Source organism: Actinia tenebrosa, unplaced genomic scaffold (assembly GCF_029948245.1).
Source record: "Actinia tenebrosa isolate PJP-AT-01 unplaced genomic scaffold, QUT_ActTen_1.0 PGA_scaffold7__59_contigs__length_16204524, whole genome shotgun sequence".
NCBI classification, from domain to species: domain Eukaryota; kingdom Metazoa; phylum Cnidaria; class Anthozoa; order Actiniaria; family Actiniidae; genus Actinia; species Actinia tenebrosa.
The window spans coordinates 7,172,645-7,194,769 of NW_028292584.1; the positions used below are offsets into that span (position 1 = coordinate 7,172,645).

A 22,125-nucleotide genomic window follows, 5' to 3' on the forward strand; every position below is an offset into this window, starting at 1 on the left:
CATTCTTTGATGTAATTAAGTTCGGTGCATGGAAAGTTCGACGTTCGCCTTAGGCCTTATAGATTCGCAAGGGCATAGCATAGTTAATTATTAACTATGGGCATTAAGTTTCATAAGAGAAGACACCTCAATATATAACAGGGATACAACACAATCAAATTAATCTTATTCTCAAGAGAATAAGAGCTGTGAGGATACCACAAGTGATCAATGTACAAGAATAGTTAATTGTAGTATTAAGTTTTAGGCTTTAAGTTTCTTAGAGAAAGTTCTTAAGCTCAGCTGTTTTAATGTATCATCAATTGATCAAAACAAGAGAAGTGCATATGATATTAAATACGATGAAATATACAACAACATTCATCGAATCCACAAATTAAGTGCATACGATGATGACTGACAAACACCACTTCCTTGGGCTACAATATCTCCGAAGTCACACTCAACTTCTGTGGTGGCAAAATCAGCTGCGTTCTCTTCTGTAATACCAATACCATGGTCAGCTCTTGCGCATGCGTCACCCCCTCCACCAATCATCATCACTGCTCCATCACCGCCGCCCCAATGACACCAAAACCCGATCCTATTACTGCTTTGGAGATTGCTGTTGCATCTTGCCTGGGAGAATCCATCAGTAGAGGAGTATTGGCCACCATATACTACACTACAGCTTCCAAGACATGTGTTATTCGCCCAGACGACACCGTTGCGGAAGTTCCCATAGCTTGCTATCATTGAACGAAAGTAGTATAGGGGATGGGGGCTTCCAGCGCAACGACCACCGGAGGATTACCCGTCTAAAGTGAATTCCTCGATTCGTACCGCGATTACCCGCATCCCGTGTTTATGTAGTTAAATATGTTAGTCTATATATGGAGTGCGAAGATTGTAAAGAGTTCGCTTATGATTTCTGTGTAAAGTGCTTGAAACCCAAGTTTAAACCCACTAAACCAAATAAGTATATTTGTTGTGGTAAGAAAATGCGAATAGAAGACGACACGTCAGCACAGTGTTACGAGTGTGGTAAGAATATTCGTAATGCCGTACCAAATGCTACCAGAGAGCAATATTACGCCAATGGAGGTCGTAAGAAAACACCTTATAAGAGAATAAAATACTTTAGGGACTGGATGAGTCATATCCAAGGTTATCGACCGGTATATTTAGACAACGAAGTAAAGAAGAAAATCATAGACCATTTAGAAGAGCCAACCCCACAAAGTCTACGGAAGACATTGAAAAAATTAAAGCTAGGGAAATATTACAAAGCTATTCCCTATCTTTTATCTGAAATTACCGGTAAGTCTATTCCCGAGGTTTCTGATATGACAAAAGCCGAGTGGATGTTTTGTCGGCTGGATAAGGATATTCCTTATTACCCTGACGTAATTTACGAAATATTTTACAAAATAGACCCCAACCACCCCCTCTTGGGATGGATTCCAAGACGACTGACGCAATAACATATTACGCGTAATAATTTACCGAATTTATATTACGCGTAATAATTCGCCAAATAAGGTCATACGATGAATTTATATTACGCGTAATATTCGCCAAATAATTCATATTACGCGTAATAATTCGCCAAATAATTCATATTACGCGTAATAATTCGCCAAATAATTCATATTACGCGTAATAATTCGCCAAATAATTCATGTTACGCGTAATAATTCACCAAATAATTTATATTACGCATGATTTCCAGACTGTCGTTCGATATGCAAATGAAATCCTGTCTCGCTTTTTTCAAAGCAGATGTTTACTGAGCAAGCTTTCTTTGAAGCTCTTCTTTTGCCTCCTGGTAGATCTTTTTGCGAGATTCCTCGGAAAGATCTTTTACGACTGTTTTTTTATTCCTTATGTCCGTCTTTGATTTCTCGTACTTTTCCTCTTCGGCCAGAATAAGCGAGAATTCTACGTCGTCTATCTTTCTGTCACGCAAAGCCTTTGAGACAAGATCGGTAATAGTATTTACTTTAGCCCTTGACAGAGCCATTGTCGTGTCATGCTTGGATATTTTGCTTGACAACTGTTTCATAATGCCCGTAGCAACAGCCGAAATAATACCACAGGCTGCCCCAACGCCGGCCAAAGGAACTCCAACAATTATTCCCGGCCCAGTAAGCGAAGTAGCAACGCCGGAGCCCGTTAACACAACGGATATGGATCCTGAAGTTATCGCAATCTTATGTAACGTGCTACGGGCTCTGACGTATTTCTTCCTAACTTTTTCGTAGTGTTTTGCCTGCCCTTCCAAGTAAGCCAGGATTAAATTTGCTTTATTGAGCCTGAAGTTTTCGGCATTCATTTCGTTAGGTTCCGTTATTGGTGCCGTAGTGTGATAATTGGGAACATCTGGGTACAACTGAGGTGCTGATGGTATAACATCCATTATATATACTAATGTACGACGCTTTTGGGAATGATATTGAGGAGCAGCCACATCACGACAACAGGGATTACTGGAATTGGAGGGCCTTCAGGAAGATGTTTCCGCATGCCGACCCTAGTAAGTTCGAAAGAAGACCCGATGGGATTTACTTTAACGGCTCCAGGATGTACAGCAATGAGGATTTGAAACCTACGCCTCAGCTGAAGCATCCTAAGCCTAAACCCGTGCAAGGTTGGTCAAAGGAATTATTGCTTGGTACCAGTACTTATCCGATACCCGCAGTTACGTTTAATGAACATCCAAGCTTGGACCTAACGTTGAACATGCGGATCTCTAACAACCATTCCTTTCCGTTAAAGGTGCGAGATATCTTCAAAAACGTTCCCATTGTTCATACCACCGCTAAGGAATCTCATGAATGGTTAAGTGGTCCTAACATGCATTATTGGCCGCAGCAACTAAACTTTGCGGTTTGGTGTGCCACTAGCGGCTGTGGTGTAAGTGCAAACTTGATGAAGAATTCAATATTTATGTTTCATTTTCACTTCACGGTTAGAAGAATACTGCATGAAATGGGTGTTATTGCGCTGCCAGGAGATGCCACGTTTTATCCAAGAGATAATAAATACAACGTTCCAGCCTATAACAGGCTTTGTAAGGAGTTCGGTGTTGTAGGGAAGGATTTTAGATGCACTGTCGGTGCTAACAATGGCTTGGGGCATATTTGGGCTTATTGGGGGATTGGTGGACACGAGCTAAGTGATAAGGAAGTTCATGCATTGAATCTACGATGGAACACTGGGTAACATAAAGAAACTCACGACAGTAGCACCTTCTTTGAACCAAATGCCAAGACCACTAAGGAAGTCAGAGACGGACCTCTGTTCAAAGACGAGGGTGGTAAGTATGCAGGGGCCAATCCACTGATTATCAAAATTACCAACGACGAGCAAACGAAGCAATATCTTAATTTCATACCCCCAGAAGGTAAAGGACTAACTAGAGCCGGCCTTGCCCGTTTGAACCGCAGCATAGAAGCTTACGTGTATTCTATCCTTGGAGCTCAGGTAAATACCCGATCAAATATAATTGGAAATACCGGCGCCGCAGAAGAAACGCGAGCCGAAGCCTTGATTCTATTTGAAAGTTCAATCTTGGAGGGTGACATTAGCAAGGGCGTACAGCGTTACCAACTAGCTATACAAAATTCTAAGGCAAGGTTGGACTATGCAGTAGCCCCGGGTTGTTGGTTAATGCCCAGTAATTTATCTATAAATACTGGCTCTGTAGTAGGATACAACAACAAACTTCAACGAGCTACTAAGGACATGAAGTTTGGGGTGAACGACGTGAACTCTGACACTCTTAGGAACATTCCTCACTTCGTAGAGAAGCCAAAAAAGTCACACGAAACGAAGCTACCCGTAGTTAAGAAACCATCGAAGAAGGTCCTGCCTGCGATACCTGAGGAATATGACCATAACTTACTAAAAGCCGGCTTAGCCGCCGCAGGCGTTGGTCTGAGTTATTATATATGGCGATGAACAACCCCTACGTAGCTGGAGTAGATTGTGTTTATACGACTTACACAGGCGAGAAAAAATACACCCAGGCATCTTGGGTTGATGTCACGGGCATGTCCGTGAATTTGAACTACTCGGGAAAGAAGTTAATCCTTTGTAGTATTTGCATTGGCACGAGTAGTCACGCCAACGTCGGCTTTAGGTTCCTGGATGAGAATGGCGTACTGCAGCCTATGAGAAATAAGACAAACAACAGGGAGCCTGCGCATTTCTCCGTAGAGCCCAACCCAGCCAGCGCCGAAAATCTATCGGTTTGGACTTTCCACATGGTCGCCGATTGCCATGGGAAGGTAAAGCTGCAAATGCGCGTAGATGACACCGGGAGCGTTTGCATAAATAGTATAGAAAATCAGAGAGATACGGTTTATAATCACGAGACCATTAGCACTCTTACGGTGGTGAGCCTTTAGGAGGATCTTTGATTCTTGAAATATATGAACCCACACGCGAAGGAAGATTGGTTTCTACATTTTTTGGAGGAGAAGGACTACTTAGAACAGCATTGGCATGACACCGGGCTGTGGGTGAAGGTTGGGGGCCTGGGATTGATCATGTGTACCATTAGCATTTCGACGGGGTATTCGTGTAATGTCGGGTTTAGGATCGTCGATGAGGATAACCACCCATTACTACCCTACAGAAAAAAAGATAATAATAGGAACCCAGCTCATTTCTCGTCGGAACCCCCACCGTTAAGCACAGAAGACTTAACGCCGGTAACTTTTCACATGATAGCCAATTGTCAATATGCGAAGCTTCAGGTTCTTCCCAACGACGTTGCCTACCTTCGGATAAATGCCGCCCCGTCAAAAGATCCTCCAACGGATGCTACTTGGAATCATAAGCCCATTAGCACCATGAGCGTGCTGCCGCTAGTTCCGCATTATCAGGGCGGCGCGAATACTATCTTTACTTATCCCCAGTCGAGGACGCCTCGGATGCCCGACGACGATAAGCCCCCAGTAATACACAAGGATAAGATCAACCCCTCATCTTCTTCAGGAGTACCACTCCAATAGCGACAACCAAGATCCAAATGTTGTTACCCACGAACTTCAACAGTTCGCCGCCGGCCCTAAGTGCCAAGGAAACAACCGAACCCAGCAGCCCAGGAAGACCGGCTGCCATTTTTTTCCCTAAGTCCGTCAGCCCACTGCCTAATTTCTTTACGCCCGCGCCTGTAGCCTTAAGCGCGGATAGGATAACTCCTACTACGCTTGAAATAGCGACCGCGAATGCCAGCGGAATTCGAACGCCATACTTCAAAAGGGCTCTTTTTACCTTTTCCTTGGTGGTAAGGCCCAACTCCCTTTCCAGGTTGTCCTTTTGCGCCTGTAATTCCGCAAGGCGTACCTCGAGGGCCTCCACTTCCCTTTGAGCTGCTTCCCTTTCCTCTTCGGAACGAGTTTGGTCCGCAACTACTTCTCGCTGCCGCTCTATTTGCCCCTCCAGGTCTTCGATAGCCTGATCTCTTTGCCGGATTTGTTCTTCCTTGGTGTTAATTTCGGCAACCAACCGCCGCCTTTCCTCTAAAGAGCCAGCTATGGTGGTACGTAAGTTCTTAGCTTCTTCCTTGCTCATGTCCAGGTCTTGCAGGGCGAGCTCGAAGGCTTTTTGGGCTTGGTTCCTATCGCGCAGGGCTTTGTCTGTTTGTTCTCTCATTTCTATCATTCTTTGGTTTTTGTCGTCAAGTTCTCTTTTTTGAGCATCGAGGAGTAGTCGGTTTTGCCTCATGTAATCTGCTTCCCTTTCCTCCATTGTTTCCTTTAGTCCTTCGACTTCCCTTATCGCTTCGATGCCTTTTTGTTGCCGCTGCATTAGGGTCTTGAACTTTTCAAAGGCTTCGCTGGTGTTTTCATCGTTTTCTCTTAGTCTTTCCACCAAATTAGGCCTTCCTAATGCGTCTTTGATTTCTTTTGGGAGATTACTGGTGAGCCTGTCGGAGTCTCTCCTTTGGTAGAGATTATACCACTTATCCCTTCCTCGGTACTGGATTTGAATTTGCCCCTTATCTCCGGTTTGGAAATTAAGGCGGGCCAAGTCCACATTTGGAAATTTCTCCCTTACGTCGTCTAAAAGCCCCCTTAGCATTTCAGTTCTTAGGTCCGTGGAATCCAAGTTTTACAATTCCAAGTACTCCGGAATAGATCTCCCTGGGTTCCTCGATTGCCACTTGTCCTTTAAGGAACGCCAGGCCTCGCGGGCCCTACTTCCGAACCTATTTCGAAGCCTATCCCAAATATACTCGCGGGACACGTCGTCATTTGGCATTAACGTATCGTATTCTTCGTCGTTAATATCGACTTGGCCTTCTTTGGTAAGGGGGTCAAAATCCGTTCCTTCTACTTCCATTATATATGATAAGCTCAAAGTTAAATCCCAACGCATTTCCTAAGCAGGTTGGCGGACAAAAGGCAGAACGCACCTTTCACCGGGTCACCTTTACGCCTTCTAGCGCTAAACCTGGAGAAACGCTGTACGTAGGCGTGCCCCGCCTAACAGATAACCTAGTGTTGGTTCCTGGCACCCTGGCGCTAAGGTTTGACCTAGCAATACAACCAAACACTGCGGACGTGCGTTACGTCGTCAATAACGTGGGTAGAAACCTCGTTTCCAAAATACGCGTAAAGTTCGCCGGGGAATCCCTCTTGGACTTAAACAGGTATGATTTGTATACCACGTACAAAGACTTATGGTTGACTGCATTTGACCGCGCGCAAAGGATAGAGCAGGGAATCGCCAGTGATGCCATACGCAAGGTAAGAAGCGCAACCTCTGGCGCCTCAGGAGAAGACGAAATAAAGACGGCTTATGGTACTAAATATGTCGTTCCATTAGATTTCGAAGTTATCACAAACTACGGTGCATACTACCCAAGGCAGCTAAGCGAACTGCAGTTCGAAGTAACCCTAGCAGACACTACAAACATCCTGCAGGGAAAGGACGTAAGTTCCTCAGCCGTCCACCCATACTCCGTTACTAACTTAGAGCTGCAGTACGAAACGGTATACAGCGAAGACCTCGCACGTAGTGCCGGTATGGAATACAGCGCCGGGAAGGCTTTCCTTTACGATCACGTCGTGATGTACAAGACGTTCAGCTTTACAAACAACGTCGAAGAGGTCATCAACCAAAGCATTAACCTTCCCAGGCGCAGCCTCACAGGGATAATGTTGCTGTTCGCAAAGACATACACGGCAGGATTGCGTGACTCTGAGGCGTTCTTTAATCCTAACATCACTAACGTAGGCGTTAGCATTAACGGAGTGCCTAATAAGGTTTACTCACAAGGGATAAAGCCCGAGGACATGTACCGGGAAGTCGCGCGTAAGTTTGGCGACCAAATTGGCCCAAAGGAATTCTTTAAGAATAAGTATGCGCTGTGGATCGACATGCGCACAACGAACGACGAAGACCTACATGGTCGGGGTTTACGCCTGGTAAATACCCAGGACGGCATTACGTTGGAGATCAAGCGCACCAAACATGCCAGCGACACTACTAAGATAAACGCGTACATTTTCGTAGTCTCAGACGCGCAGCTAAGCGTGGAAATGAATCAGCTAAAAAGCGTTGCCTATTAAAATATTCCTTACGTATAATATGCTTCGCGTATTTCAAAACAACGAAACCAAACTGCAATGCATAGTGCAAGGCGACAAACTGTACTTCAGGGGAAAGGAGGTGGCTTTGGCGTTGGGCTATGAGCGCCCTAGAGATGCAATTAGAGCACACGTATCTGAGAAATACCAGAAAAGATGGGTTGATCTACAAGGGGCTTCAAATCACCGCTCCCCTACTACGCAACCACATTCCGTGTTTATATCCGAACCTGGTTTGTACGAACTGATATTTAGCTCTAAGCTACCCAAAGCTGTGGAGTTTCGTGATTGGGTCTTTGAGGAAGTCCTACCCGCGCTGCGTAAGGACGGTCGATATGCAATAGAAAAGCGGTTTGACGGTCCAAACAAGTTGGTATTCAAAATAGAAAATGAATTCGACCTGCATAAGAAAGTGGTTGATTACATCCGCAGGTTTTACCCCCAAATGCTCGTGACCCCTGGTCTAGGTGAATTGCAGGATTCGGATGGAAAGCGCATAAAATGCTGGCAGAAAGGATATCAACGCGGGCAACCCGACTTGTTAATTCTTAATGCACACGTGCGATACCGTGGCTTCTGCATCGAGCTGAAGACTCCAAAAGGCAACGGGGTATTATCCGAGGATCAACGCCGCCTCTTACTGAGGTATGAAGAAAACGGTTATAAAGTAATGATTAGCAGCGACTACGATGTCATTTGCAGGGAGATCACGAAGTATGCACAAGGAATTCGCCTGCCATGTAGGTGGTGCTGCAAGCGCTTTAAAACCGCGCAGACTCTGGCAACGCATTTGAGAATATTCCATAGGTATAATGGATAAGGATAAATTTAACGAGTTAAAGTTCATACAAACGCACTGGCGCGATTTGGCGGTGGGGGAAATCTACGAGATAAAGAATTACGTGGTCTTTGAAGACATCGACCGCCTGCGTTTGGTCTTAAAGAATAAAAAAAGAATATACACCCTTTGGGCGCCCGATAGAATAAGGTATGCCATCGAAGGGCAGGACGTTACCCATGTCATGAGTCATGGTAAAAAGGATGACAGGTGGGTATTTGACGTAGTCAAGTATGAGCCTGAGAGTCCTCTGCATAGCTAAGCTTCGTTCCTCAGCTTACTAGCGCGTCTGCTAAAGTCCGCTGCGCTTTAGGATCCGCGGAGCACCAATGCCCCACAAAGGATCCTTCGGGGAATACCTTGCCACAATGAAGGCAGGTGTATTTTTTCTCCTCACGAATTGCGGGGGTTTCAGGGATTATGCAGTCGCTTGGTAGTTCGCATGTAATACAGTCCATATATTGAAAGGGCGATTAGGAATCCTCCAAAGAATGCGGCTGCGTAGGCTTGCATATACCTTTAAAAGCGGTCCTTATTTTTATTGTTGTTTTGTTAAATGTTGATGATACTTAACAAACAACAAGAAAAATAAGAATGGGATTTGAGACTCTTTGCGCAAGTCGTACTTTGCTACGACATCTCTTGGGACACAAGAACCGCTCTTCTTTCAAAAGGGTTCCTATTCTTATTCATTATCCTGCAACCTCCTTTAAAAGGGGTCCTTATTTTTATTGTTGATTTGTTGAGGTATTGTTGATCCCTAACAAACAACAAGAAAAATAAGATCAGGATTTGAGACTCTTTGCACAAACCCTGCTTTACTATTAAAGGCCCCAAGAAATGCTATTGCGTATCATATATTTCAAAGAGTGTCTCAGAATGTTGACAATAAGGTTAAATCTTTGTTAAGGATGCCTGGAAACTATTTCAAAGAGTGTCTCAGAATGTTGACGTTTAGGTTAAATCTTTGTTAAGACAGTTGAAGATATGTTCCTCTTCTCTAACACAACCACAACGATCGCACTCCTGCCTCCAATACTCCCTTTTAGTCCACGGAACGCCTTCGGCGCGTTCAAAAGAGGGGAAAGTACGGACTATCTTCTTATGGTAATCTATGCGATTCCTTAAGTAATCCTCTTTATGCGGGCAGCGACACATCAAATCCGCACATTGGTAGCAATCCACGCCTTCCAAGTCGTAAGCGCGGGAGAGAAACCTATAATTCACTTCATGCGTTCTCCGGTGCGTCTGTAAACGTTGACGACTACTAAGTATCTTATTACAGAAACTACACTGTCTGGTTCGATTACAGACGCCCCTTTTCAGATGCTGCTGCATTTCGAAGGGGTTGTGGAATTCCTTATTACAGTCCTTACAAAGCCCACAAATGCGTTTATCCTGATGTTGTTGCATCTTTTGAACGGTGCTGAATTCCTTACCGCAATCCTTACAAGCGCGGCTAAGGGGTTTCTTTGTACAAACGCCGCGACGAACGTGGTATTGAAGTCTTTGTTTGGTGCTGAACACCTTCTTACACAACAAGCAGTCCATATATACTTAACAATATCTTAGCCTCCATTTAACATCCTTAACAAAGATTTAACCTAAACGTCAACATTCTGAGACACTCTTTGAAATAGTTTCCAGGCATCCTTAACAAAGACTTAACCTAAACGTCAACATTCTGAGACACTCTTTGAAATAGTTTCCAGGCATCCTTAACAAAGATTTAACCTAAACGTCAACATTCCACAGGGGATATCGCATGAAGTCCTTAACGGACTCCTTAGCCCACGTTGCCATCGTTATCAGCGCGCCAAACCGTTCTGCACGCTTCAGACCGCACATTTCCTCATATAGCTCCTTTACGCGCTCTTTTAACCGGTCTATCTCCTCCCTTTGCATTTCTATGGTGTCTCTTTTATCTTTTGCGTCGGCGACAATTCTTTGCACTGCTTCCACTGGCTCCATATATATCAGGGAACAAGTTCCCTTCGAAAGAAGGGATATAAATGAACCCAAATCACATGCCCTGTAACGCTCTAATAGTAGGACCCACCGGCTGCGGAAAGACCCAGTTCGTGGTAGAGCAGCTATTAGGACCCTTTAGATACCACTTTGACTACATAGTGCTATTATGCCCCACCTACGTGAATAACCGCAACTGGACGGACATAGGAGTGAACGATGACGACTTCTTCGTAGATATCTTAGACCCCAACGAGTTATCCAGCCACCTTAAGTTTTGGCATAAGCAATTCCCTAAGGATACACAGACACTCCTCATATTGGATGACATCGCCTGCGGGGACGACGTAAAAAGGCGCACTTCCGAGCTCGTTAAACTCGCCTTCAGCGGTAGACACGACAATATCAGCGTTTGGTTGCTCTCGCAGCAGCTTACCAGCGTCTCTAAGCCCTTCAGGGAAAACATAGGATCGCTTGTCGTCTTCTACACGCCCAGTAAGTCTGACCTGGAAACCATCTTAAGCGACTACGGCGGTGAGATATCCAAGGAACAGTTGCATGAATACATGCGGCATTTAAAAACGCACCAACATTCCAAAATGATCTTCTCTTTGAGGTTTCCGTATTCCATAAAGATCTCCGATCTTTAACTCCTAATGTATATGGAGATTGAGCAGCTCTTAGATGAAGTCCCCACACAGTTAGACGAAAGTAACCTTAAGGAACAACTTAACATCCTTGTGTCTTCTGGGAAGTGCAAGGAAATGATAGGCAAGGAACTTACCCATGAGCAGGTAAATAAGTTGTCAGAGGAGGAAGTTAAAAAGTTCCATAAGAGGTACGAGGCCGCCCTTGCAAGTAAGACCACGGACGCCGTCGCAGACTCCGCTATCCGACTTGCAACTAAATTGCTTGGACTTGCGCTGCCTATAGACGACGTGGAGCAACTACGTAAGGACATTAGCGAGGACTATGTCATCGCGCAAGAACTTAAGATAACCTGTGGGTGGTTGTCTTTGAAGTGCGGTAAGTTAATGGCAGTCGCCTCTGCGGCACTTCACGTAGCTCAGCATGTCGACTTGAAGGAGGTACTGGTGTCTTGGAAGGACTTCAAGAAGGACAGAGAAGCCGAAAAGGTCTTCCAGGCGGCACTTGCTGAGGTACCTGATCAAGTCGCCTCAAGTACTTAGTTAAGTCATCCCTAAGTACTTGGTCAGGTCGCGCCCAGGTTATTTCCAAGTCGTCCTTAAGTACTTACTTAAGTCATTCTCAAGTACTTATCAAGTCCTTCAAGTCCTTAGATATAAATGAGTGAACCAGAGTCGAAGGTAGAGCAGCCCCAAGAGGAGCAGAAAATTACCAAGGCTAAATCTCCAGGCAGAGTCGCCGCCGGAAAGAAGCTCGCGGAGATGAACAGGAAGAACAAAGCAAAGAAAGAAGAAAAGGTGGAGGAAAAAGAAGAGGAATCCTTTATTAATCCTGGGTACGTCATCGGCGCGTTAGGAGTTGCTATAGCAGCAGGCAGCCTCTACTTACAATGGTGGGCTACGAAGCCAAAAGTAGAACCCCCAACATATCACACACCCGTGACGCCTCAACCCGCACCTAAAAGTAGGATCCCCGTAATGGAGTGATAACCTTCTCACTCTGTAATATAATGTCAACCGCGTTATTGAAAACTGTTGAAGAAGCAGCTATTATTACTTCCATCGTTGCGGGTATTGGTTGGGTAGGTAAGAAAGTGCTCAAAGAAGACTTTACTGAAGACCCAAGCAAGAGCTTCGCTAATTTTGCTAAGATGACCGTTGCCGTAGGCGGGGCTATCATGGTAAAGGATTACCTACGGAAGGAAAAGTACCTGCCTAACATATAAATGGCTAGCGTGGTCGCAGGTGGAGTTATTGCAGCTTTAGCATTCACTGGAGCTAATTATGGTGGTCAGTATTTGGATAGATTAATTAGAGGTGATCGCAGCGGAGATTTAGCCGCCGAAAGGAAGAGACACGACTTAGCGCTGGAGAAATATCAAAGGGACGTGGCGGCTTGGAATGAAAAAAGACAAGCTTACAGGGATTGGTTGGACAAGAACTACCAAGACAGGTAAAAACCATCAAACAGGAATATTAAAGTTAGAATTTCTACAATCAACAATCCATCTTCTAAAGAGAACAACAGCTATTGTACACAGGACGAAAACCAAGGTGTGAATTGGAATAATTTGGTTCAAGTGGAAACATCATCGTCAAGAAGAAACCATGTGAGCATTGGCGCTATTGCAAATACTACTATAAACACTACTCCAAATACCACAACACTATTCCCTGTTCCTAAATTTATGTTTCTCAACGTATGCGGATTAACCAAAACTAAAAACAACATTCGCGCAACTACTGGACTGGAATTGGATTTGTATGCTAATGACATTGATGTTTGCGTTATATCAGAAACACATCTCAAAAATAGCATTCCAGATTCTTCTATCTACATAAACAATTTTACAGTATTTCGTAGGGACAGAGGTTGGAACAATATCGACAAACGAAAGAATGGTGGAGTTGCAATCTACATCAGGGATAATTTGAAAGTCATCGATGTCAACAGAGCAGATCAATTTGAAGTTCTTAGTGTTAAAGTTGAATTACCATCGAAAGACATAATGCTTATCATTGGAGTTTATCATCCTCCCAAATATAACTACGATGAGCAATCGTTAGCTAATTATCTATCTAAGTTAATTGATGACTTTCTAAATGGAAACCCTGAAAGTGTGGTCGTATGTGGAGGAGATTTTAATCGTTTTGATATTGTTCACTTTCAAACTTTAATTGATATAACGGCTCTTGTGGACTTTCCAACACGCAAAGACTCAACGCTTAATAATTGTCTTACTAACAAACCTTGGCTTTTTGAGAAATGTTATGCCATCAAGTCTATTATTAAAACTGATCACAAAGGTGTAATTCTCCCAGCAGGAATAAAATTAAAACCACTACGTTTCAAGTGCTTTTTCAGAGACTACAGAGAGAATAACAAGATTTCCTTTAACAACTACTTAGAAGGCGTTGACTGGTCACCTGTCCTTGAAGCAGATGAAGTAAATAATGCTGTTAATACCTTACACGAAATCATTAAAAGAGCTATGGACGAGTGCTTTCCATTACGATCTGTAAAATTATCGTCGAGAGACCCAGTCTGGATGTCCCCGCTGTTAAAATTCTTGCTAAACAAAAGATCTAAAAAGATGTGCAGAAATCCAAACAGCGACGTACAAAATTTAAACAACAGAATCTCTGAGTTAATCAAGGAAAACAAAACGAAACTTGGCTCTGGAAAGATAGGATCAAAGACATGGTGAAAGAGAGTGGATATGTTATCTAATAGGAAACAAAATCCTCGACCTTGCTTGGACGCTGATAGTACTAACAGCTTAAATGAGTATTTCTGTAATCTCTGCACAGATGATGATTATGTTGGTCCAACTAATTTATCACATGACACTAGCAATCATGCGGTAGTACCACCAACTTTATCTGTTATGGAAGTATTTAAAACTTTAACTAACATACAACGAACTGCAACCGGGCCAGATCAAATTCCGTTCTGGGTCTGGAAAGATTTCGCAGATATATTTGCACCTGTGGTAACAAGATGCTGGAATCTATCAATAAAAACATCTATTTGGCCGGACATATGGAAAAAAGCGAACATCAATCCGCTACCTAAAGTAGACATCCCTACCAGTAATGCAGACTACAGAGGTATCAACATTACCCCTGTCATTGCAAGACAGTTTGAAAAAGCGGTTTACAGAAAATTTTGCAGAGATACATTTGAAGAATATCTGAATAATAACCAATTTGCTTACAGGAGAGGAGGAAATTGTATTAACGCTTTGATTAAATTACAACATCGTGTCTTAGCTGCCTTAGATGATACAACATGTAAAGCTGTGAGAGTCTTTAGTATGGACTTTTCCAAAGCCTTTGATTACGTTAATCATCATAAACTTTCTGAAAAACTCAAACAAATGCCGCTGAACCCATACTTAATCAACTGGTTTATAAATTTCTTATATAATCGGAAACAGCGAACTATATGTAACAATCATTTAACAGTTTGGAAAAACATAAATAGAGGGACATTACAAGGAACAGTTAGTGGACCATATCTATTCAGTATTTTTATTAATGATTTAGAGATATTTGATTCCTCCAGTCCTGATGAGGAAGTGTTAATCAAATATGCAGACGATAGTACTATTGTATCTCCTGTTTTCTGTGTTAATGGAAATCTAACTGATAATTCAGTCAGTTATGTTAATTCTTTCATGTTATGGTCCTCAAATAATAGTATGTCATGCAATCCTACTAAGTGCAAAGAAATAATTTTTACTAAGAAAGGAATGGACCAATTTAGTTTTCAGCCTATTTCTAATATTCCTCAGTGTAGCAGTCTTAAAATCTTAGGTATTACTTTCCAGAGTGATAGTAGATTTGACCTTCATGTAAAAGATACCATTATAGCTATAAACAAATCTTTATTTGTTATAAGATCCCTTAGGAAGGAAGGATATATACAAAAAGAAGTTGACCATTTATTTTCAACAATTGTTATATCAAAACTAATTTATGGTCTTAGTGTTTATGGAGCATCACCTCCGGAGCTTACCACCGTACAAAACTTTTTAGATCGCTGTTACAAACGAAATTATACAACATACCATTATAATATCCAGGATCTTTTAAATAAATTTGACACAAGGTTATATAAGAAATCGGTTAGTAGTGACCATCCTTTGCATAGCATAGCGCCTAAAATACAAACGTCCAAATATAATTTAAGGAAATCATATTTTATTAGACCTAGAGTTAATTCTCAACGTTTTAAAAACTCATTTGTAAATAGAATAATCTTTAGTAATTAGTATCTTTTTATCAGTTTTTAGTTTTATGATTGTAATCACGTTAATGATATGTATTTTATCATTTCTTTAATAAAGACATTATTATTATTATTATTATAAGATGCAGGCGGATAAGAACTTCGAAAATACAGACTACGCCTTTAAACTTTATGCGCAAGCACACCCCGCGGCATTAACGGGGTTGAGAAAGCCTCAGTTTAAGAATTACTATCAGCCTTCTAAGAAACAAAAAGATAGTGAGCTGGTCTTTGTAGGAGTCGCAGGGCTGGCAGGAGGCGTAGCTTTGGCGTACTTAGTCTAAGCTACGCTTAGCCTCTAATGGCGCCTTTGGCGCCTAGAATATAATGATCGTCTTTTTGGAAAGCGACAAGAATGACTTTACCACTTATCTGAATCCCCCCATCAAAGCCCATAAGGTTAGGCTGGTTAGTTGTTCTTTGTACAATTCTTGGTATAATTTAGTCAATGCCTTGGTCACTGAGCATAAAGGCGGCGGCAATTATCAAGGTGTAATGCTGCCCGATGGACATTACACGCCAATCACCCTTGCTAAGAAGCTCGCCAAGCGCGGTTATACTCTCACCACGGGATTACCGCACGAAATGACCCTCAAACATAATATGCCAAACTATTCAGTAACTTTTGGAAAGTCTGACCCATTGGGATCTTTATTATGTGCCTCGGGCAAAACAATTACCGACACAGCCATACCTGTGAAATGGAAAGTCGCATCCTCTTATGAAGTCTATTGCGATTTAGTCCATAGTTACAACAATGGAGAAAAGTCTTCTCTTATGTCCAAGTTTCTGCCCAAAGGTAATCCATTTGAACCAGTAGAATACACTCCCATTTCTTTGAGCTATGACTTGTCTAATTTGGTAGAAAGCATAAACATCACCATTAAAGTGGACGGAAAGACGGTGGATTTTAACGGACGTAAGATCAATCTTGTTTTGGAATTCATATAATGAGCCGCGTAGAGGACAAACTCAAAAGGATTTACTATGGGCCTGAAGGCTATTGGAAAGGAGCGTCGGCCATCAAGAAACTCGCGACCGCGGCCAGGGTATCAGAAGAAACGGCTAAGAACTGGCTAAGAAAACAAACCCTCTGGCAGGTTTATCTTCCCGTGCCCAAGTACATTCCCAGGCCCAGCTTCACCGTAAATACCCCTAATGAAGTTCATCAGGCGGATTTGCTTTTCTTACCGCACGACAAGGTGAGAAAGAAGACCTATAGATACGCTTTGACCGTAGTTGATATCGCAAGCAGATACAAGGACGCCGAACCCATAACCAGCAAGGATTCTGGGGAAGTCGCAGAAGCCCTAGGTAGGATTTATAAGCGCGTCTTGAAATGGCCTAAGCTGCTGCAAGTGGATGCGGGGACAGAGTTCATGGGCGTGGTTACTAAGACCCTGAAAGACCACGACACTAAGATTAGGAGAGCCGAAGCAGAGTACCACAGGGGTCAGAGCATCGTCGAAAGATTCAATAAAACCCTGGCCGAGCGTCTCTTTGGGTACCAGTATTGGAAAGAGCTGGAAGATCCCTCCAAACGCAACAGGGAATGGACTCAGAGGCTCCCCCAGGTCATCGTGGCTTTGAACAACGAGGCGGCCAGGGCTACGGGAATGAAACCCAAGGATGCCATAAAAAAGAAACACGTGGAACATAAGTCCTACGTCAGAAGTTCGAGGGCGGTCTTCCCCCAGGAAAAGAGATTAGGTGACGTCACGGTTCGATATCTTTATGAGCCGGGTGAATTAGAAGGAGGATCCAAAAGAGCTACGGATCCCAATTGGTCTTTTGAAACTTACCAGATCCGAAGTGCGATAGCTAAGAAGGGTCAGCCCATCTTGTATTATCTTCATGATGGTCCCACTCGTGGGTTCGTCAAAGAAGAACTGCTTATCGTGTGATGTCCGAATGCTATCGTATGGATACCATCATCACACATCCACCTCTTACCATCAAATGCAGACAGTGACACCTTCTCCTGTGTAACGTTGTGTATTTGATGTCCGTAGCTGCGCAGGCTGTTCATTTTATGTCGCTGTTCCTTACGCGTACGCAGGACCTTTAAGTAGGAATCGTGGGTTATGTCCTTCTTAACCACGTATTTTTTTACGCCTTTAGCTTTCTTTTCTACACCGTCCAGCTTTAGCACGCTGTACATCTTGGGTTTCAGGCCCACGTATTCCACGATGGGTTTACCTTTCATCTCATCCTTCATTTTCCCGATTACTTTCTTGTTTTTAGGGGAGTAAAGAAAGTGGTCGCGTGGGTAATCGCTGGTGTCGTATTCATCGATGTCGGGAACACAGTCTTCGTAAATGTCTTCCGTCTGCACCTCTAGTATCAAGGAATCGGTGTCGGTGTATAAAAGGCGGCACTTATCACCGTATTTCGGTTTTAGCTTGTCGTAGTAAAACTCATACATGAGCAGCTTTGATAGGTCTAACACTGTAAACCCCGTGTATACGGGCTTATTCAGGAATAGATTCGCTTTCTTCATGTGAATCACGTAGAAGTTTAACATTTCTACGTATCTAACGAATCCAGGCTGTGACACGTATGCTTCTGCTTCCTCTCTGGTGCTGGCTATCTTTATGCTTACGCGCTTGCGGATGTTCTCCATTGTCTTACCAAATACGCTATTGTTCATTAGTTTAAACAGGTTCTTTTCGAAGTCATTCTTTGCCTGCGTACGCTTTTGTGTGTTAAAGTCAATGTAGGAGCGCATCCATGGTTCCTGCGTGAACTTCAAAACGCGGTGAATCTTCTTCACGCGTAAGCCGTGGCGCACATAGAACTGCAGGTTGCGGTAATGCACCACGTACTTTCGCTTGTCCATCAGGTTCATCGTTAGCTTCCTGTAGGGCTTGTAGCCAGGGCACATTTCCCTCTGCAGCGGACTCAGCTGCTTAAATGGTATTTCTATTGCTTCTGGTGCTAATGGGAACTCATCGTGCGCGTCGTGCAAGTGCTCTGGGTATTCCAAATCAACCTCCAGCACGTAACCTTTGTCGTCTTCTTTACCTACGTTTAGGTAAAACTCTATGGGCTTTATGTTGTCCCATTCGAAGTCGCGTACAGGTAAGTACTGCGACATTGTCCAACCGTAGAGGTTGTTTGCGTCTAAGTAGAAGATGTATGTGGTTGGCTTCTCCGGGTCGTGCTCTACCAGGGGATTGTTTGCGCGGGCGTAACGTCTGCTGGGTCCGCAAACGCCTCCGCGGATACCGTCTTCCATAAAGCGGTACATGTCGTATTCTGTTAGGAGATCCAGTTGCGCGTTTGTCTTCTTTAACAGCGCACTCCAACTAAGCCCAGGAGCCGTGTAGAAGTTCGCTGGATCCAACCCGTAGTATTCCATTGCCATCTTTCGAAAGCTTTGGAAAACATCTGCGAGCAGCACTACGTCTGAACGTAGGTAGATGTCGTGGTATTCTCCCATATTCTCACAGGAGTACTTTTCCCACACATCTAACGCATGCTGGTACTCCTCGTCCTTTATACCGGACTCGTTTAGGGTGCTGTAGAATCTCTCTTTGGGTGGTAGGGGTTCTTCGAATCGCTCCCAGGAATCCATGTATTCGTATGGGTAGACTCCTTTCCTTTCCGCGCCGTATTGACTGGAAATGGGGAACTCCGTGTTGTATTTAACCAAATTTGCTAAGGAGTCCGCCATGAACTGCTGCGAGTCTAAGAACTTCAGCTTGCCCACAGTTACGGACATGTACCTTTCTTTGTTGTTGGGTATGCACTTTACTTCGGAGCCGTCTGTTCCTTGTAAGAGTAAGTGACTGTCGTAACCCCTTAAATTGTGAAAGAATACGGGTATTTCCATTTCTGGATCTACTTTGAAGTTTATATTACATTTCCAATGAGCCGCACCTCTGTATTTACCGGTGATGTGGCAGTGATCTCTAACCTTATCCACATAGAAATCCTCAACGAATGCTTTATGACAATGAATGCAGTGGGTGGAAGGCTTGTTGGGCTTTTCCCCCTTCCTTGCATACCTGCCACATTTGAAATGAGCTTCTCCTAGATACTTTCCATCTTCGTCCCACGCTTTCTTGGCTCGTCTTCCAAACTGGAGAAGCGTATGTTGGCAAATGTGGCATTTCTTTGCCTTGGTAAAAGCCTCCTGGTTCTCTTTGGTAAATACCATCTTCTTTGGGCGTCTTAATTGTTCTCTTATCTCTTCCTCCTCTTCTCGCAATGCTTCTAGAAACTCATTAGCTGCGTTCTTACCTCGGTAAATTACAGGAGGGTCGGCCTTACCATCTGATCTGACTAATATGTAACCAAAGGAGCAGATCTCGTGTAATCCCACCTTATTCGTGGCACCACTTTTCTGCTCTTCCTTAGTTATCAACGCTTCAAAGTCTGCATATATCACGTAAGGCACCTGCATCTGCTTTTGATGGTCTGAGTACGCTAGGTTCTTATCTGTGGGCATCTGGATCCGTTGCGCCACTTCTTCGACTCCGCGACATATTTCGTCGTGATCCTTTAGAGCTTTAACGCTGGTAAACGATAATAAGCAGCAATCGCAGAAGTATTTCTTACCTTTGTGCTTGGTGTGTCTGTAAAACAGTCTGCTAATATGTTTAACCCACGAATAATGTCCGCCGTGGTAGAAAAAGTGTATTCGTTCTCCTTTACTCTTTGACAACACTAGTGGCACTATCGTTTGGTCTCTGACTCCATAAACGTTAATGGCTAGGTCATTTTCCTGCTCGAATATCGGTATGTCTGTCAGCTGCATTGGGAACTCCACGCCGTCCCACTCCAAATCGTCTGTTGGGTACTTGCTTGGCCTACATGGATCCTTATCTACTGGATACAGTGCGGATCGTATTGCCCACATAAAGCAGCGGTTGTCGTCATTCTTTACGTTAACGATTGCCTTCTTCCTTTCTACCCACACCGGCAGGGGCACGTAACTTCCTCCTCGTATCGGCACGTACCTTGCCATGCTAACCTCCATACCTTCTACCTCCTCCACTGTCCAACCTGATCCTTCTTTCGTGTAGTTAGACAGCGACTCCATTATTGCTTCTAAGGCTTCGCTGAGTGACCTATCCAGATTCGTGGACTCTAATATAACCAGTGACTTTGATCGCAACATTGCTGTCGTCGTTACCTCATCTTTTGATAAACTTACTTCTACCATTATACTCGCTTTCAGGGCTCCTAATTCTTCTATACCTTTTCGAAGCGTTCTCTTGACCTTCCTTTCTGACTGACGCCAAAACTGTCTAACGTCAATCTCACCGTTACCGGGTATTGACACCGTTTCGAAATTGCTTTGGGATTCCATCTATATAATAGGAAATATCTTATACCTAATTCCAGACCCTTTTCAGATCGTCGTAGTCATACTCACTAATCCTGACAATGCCAAAACAATTTAACCTTAGTCTCAAACTTCTTACCACATCCACAATCATAGCTGCTCATACATTTCGTCTTCATCTTCAAATGCTTCTTCAAGTCCACTTCTTTCTTAAAAGTTCTCTTACAATCTTCACACTCCATATATAGACTAACATATTTAACTACATAAACACGGGATGCGGGTAATCCTCCGGTGGTCGTTGCGCTGGAACCCCCATCCCCTATACTACTAACGAAATGTACGGGATCCCAGACAGTTGGATGTGGTTCTTAGTAGAGCAGAGTGAGTTGAATTGTTAGATCGTGTGATCTTGATATCGCTTCCATTGATAAACCAGAAGGCGGGGGATATCATGTCTTGATTGACAGACGTACTTGTGGTGCTTCCTTGACCTGTCATGACGTCATACCACCAATAGGCATCGTCTCTCATCCAGTTCTTTGTGTCTCTGTTAGAAAAGCGACCAATCAAAGTCCATCCCCCCCCCCTCCCCCCCATTAGTTGTCATATCACAGTAGACTTGGAAGGATCGTTGACTGTTTGGTTTTACTGTATAAACGCCGTTTCGTCTTTTGCCTGAACTGTGAATCTCTGCACAATTTCGCGGGACAGCAGCAGCTAAGAAAATAAACAAACTAAGTCTCAATTTCATTGTAGATTATACTTCGTTTTGATGCGGAAATTTCAATTGAAAATTTTAAGCTCAAAAGTGTTCTCTTTTTTTTTTTTTTTTTTTTTTGACCCTAAAACTATAGTCAAACGTCCCCCTAGAGACGTGACGAGCTACTAGGAAAACACTTAGATTGTAAATATTCAGTGTCAGTAATGCAAGGTTAACTTTGTATGAAAAATGTATGCATTTTGTGTTCTATCGGGACCTACGAAATTGTCCACAATAAACGTTTGTTCTTATTCAACGGGTGTCCTTATTAAACGGGTGTCCGTATTAAACGGGCCATGAAGAGGGTTCCGCTTTAATTGAGATCGTATTGCAAAATATATTTTGAAGTATCATTTATTATTTTATCCTTGGAGTCCTGCCAAGTTTTCAGGCGTAAGTGTAAGTCGAAACTGAGAAATTATGTACTATAGATTAAGAAATTATTTATTTCTATATAACTGAAGCACAAAGAATATATCCAAGTGGTGGTTTTGTTTTTGGATCAGTTCTCGGCTCAGTCCCATACACACCCCAAGCAATCACAAATGATTTAAAAGATCTGATACTCGTGCAGCAAAATTACTTTCTCCGACAATTCAGTTGTTATAGTTCCTGGCTCAATGTAGTATTCATTCCCGGAAGCGCACCTTTAAAAGTATTCTCACAAGAATATACTTCGCCCACATCAAAGTAAGGTATAAAAAATAGCTCCAAATATCTTCAACTTTGAGTAGATTAT

General features: G+C 43.2%; 1 pseudogene; it reads right to left on the reverse strand.

Annotated features, from left to right (window-relative positions):
• Positions 1–360: 360 nt before the first annotated feature.
• Positions 361–21,248, reverse strand: LOC148905434 (uncharacterized; annotated as a pseudogene).
• Positions 21,249–22,125: the final 877 nt, after the last annotated feature.